The sequence below is a fragment of the Montipora foliosa genome, chromosome 9 (genome assembly GCF_036669935.1).
Source record: "Montipora foliosa isolate CH-2021 chromosome 9, ASM3666993v2, whole genome shotgun sequence".
Classification (NCBI taxonomy): domain Eukaryota; kingdom Metazoa; phylum Cnidaria; class Anthozoa; order Scleractinia; family Acroporidae; genus Montipora; species Montipora foliosa.
In genome coordinates, this window is record NC_090877.1 from 24,403,503 (window position 1) to 24,405,615 (window position 2,113).

The 2,113-nt window shown below is 38.9% G+C and overlaps 1 long non-coding RNA gene across 1 annotated transcript in view; it reads right to left on the reverse strand.

The window, feature by feature from the left end:
- Positions 1 to 1,762: 1,762 nt before the first annotated feature.
- The window catches only part of LOC137971309 (uncharacterized), a 10,478-nt gene continuing 10,127 nt past the window's right edge, over positions 1,763 to 2,113 (reverse strand). The window contains exon 4 of the long non-coding RNA XR_011116952.1: positions 1,763 to 1,837. This is a non-coding gene — a long non-coding RNA (uncharacterized lncRNA). The remainder of the gene's footprint in view (positions 1,838 to 2,113) is intronic.

The window sequence follows — 2,113 nt, forward strand, 5'->3', positions numbered from 1 at the left end:
CACACGTACGCAATTCGTGCCTTTTTTTTAAACTTCGTCTATAGACCATACTCGTATTCTCGGTATTGGACTGGCACTAGCTTGCAATGGAGGCTAATGCGGGGGAATCTTTTCAAATGCAAATACTTTTTAATAGATTCCCCCGCATTAGCCTCCATTGCAAGCTAGTTCCAGTCTAATACTGAGAATACGAATATGGTCTATTAAGTAGCCGATTATCGTTGTAAGAGAGGAGGGCTGGGCACACAATCTGCTACCTCGCCACCCTCTCCGTTTTCAGTCTTTCTAAGTGGTTTATACGTGATTCCAGGTCGTTTGGCCACCTTGTGTTACCACGTACAATAGGATGAAATTCTCATTTATAAAACGAACGATATACTTATATTTTACAAATAAAACATCTTACTTTTATTGCCAACAACAAAGGATTTTCTCCATAATTCATCAAAGCCATTGCTGTCACTCTCTCTTTAACCATTTCATAACATTGTTTTTCCACTATTTCTAGTAATGATCTTTGCTCCCCGATATCTCCTAGGGAAAAAAAAATCATATAGTTACCCAATGCTATTGTTAATGAGCCATTTTATGAAGGTGGTGATCTGTCTCGCACTTTGTTAAAATCCAAGGGAACGCTGACCAGATTTCCCCAGTTTAGCCGGGATTATTTAGTCTGATTGGTCAACGTTCCATGAAACTGATGTCACCATGCTAACCAAGTGCTGCCGGTTAATTCCAGCCGTCAATTTATGAACTCAAAGTTGGCAATGCATATGATTTCAGTAACATACATCGGTGAACCTTTCAAATCCACTACCGTTCCGTGAGAAAGAAGGCAACAAGTTTCCGGTTATACGATGCGATTTGGTATCAGAATTTCCAACAAACACCAATATTCCTTTATCAACGAGCCGCCATCTGAGTGTGCAGTCTGATGTGTGCTGTCTACAGTCTGCTGTTTGCAGTCTGTAGTCCGCAGTCTGCAGACTGTTCGATTTATTTTAAGTGTCATCATCGCAAATTGAGTGAATGACTTAAGTAGTTGCAAAGACGCCAGAGCGGGAACTGCAGTCGACTACAGTCTGTGATAAGTGATAAGTGTAATGGTAGGAACATATAAATCAAAAAATATTAAAGTGATCTTTTTAAAACCTGGCACCAATAATGTACAGTCAAGAGACAACAGTTCGTCACTTTCAATGTGGCGGAATTTGCTTACATTTTTCTTCTCTTAAGTTTTTACAAAGTTTGCCACCAATCTAGTAAGGTTGTAGTGACCTTAATATTCAGTGAGATGGCTCTTAATTTTAATTCCATTGTCCAGGCCATCAGGGATAGAGTGATAAAGCTTCCTGATTTGATCTACTGCCACACATTCTGGATAGCACGCAGGAAATCATTCCTAATCTAAATACATAATCTACAAAGGGACATGCCCATCACGGTAGATGTTAGTTACAAAAAGGTAAAATACCAAAAAAATAAAGATAATTAAATAGAAATATGAATCACCATTGCGCCTATCTATACTACCACAATCCAATATTCGCCATTATTCAAGGGTCTATATGAAGAGCTTCAATTATTTTTCGTTTTAAAGGCACTTTAATAAGGTGGCCGAACACAGTTTCGGGCGCGCTCTTCCTAACGCAATGCAGCGCGCGCTCAAGGATTGCAAAAAAAATGACATGTCAAGCCTTTGTCGCGCAGTTAAATCCTGTTCATGGAAAGAAAATAATGAGAGAGGAAAGCTATTTACATACCAGCATCGTACATGTATGATTCATCAACATCCCCTTCGTGTGCGCTTTTAAGTTCAATGTTTTCTTCAGAGGACCTGACAAATTACAGCAAAGATCAGCTGGTAGCTATATTCTTCAAACGAGTGCAATCCCAATTTAAAGTACAGTTGACACCCGCTTATTAAACTCGAACTCTTGGTAACTTGAATCCCGCAAATTCAAAAATGTAAAACCAATCTACCAGTGTAATCTATGTGCCCTCACAATAATTTTTCAAGCTAGTGTCCAGGATGGAGTTTAAAAAGATAATAATAGTAAATGTGCTTTTTTAGCTTGCCGTCTTATCCTCGGTAAAAACAATGACCTGATTC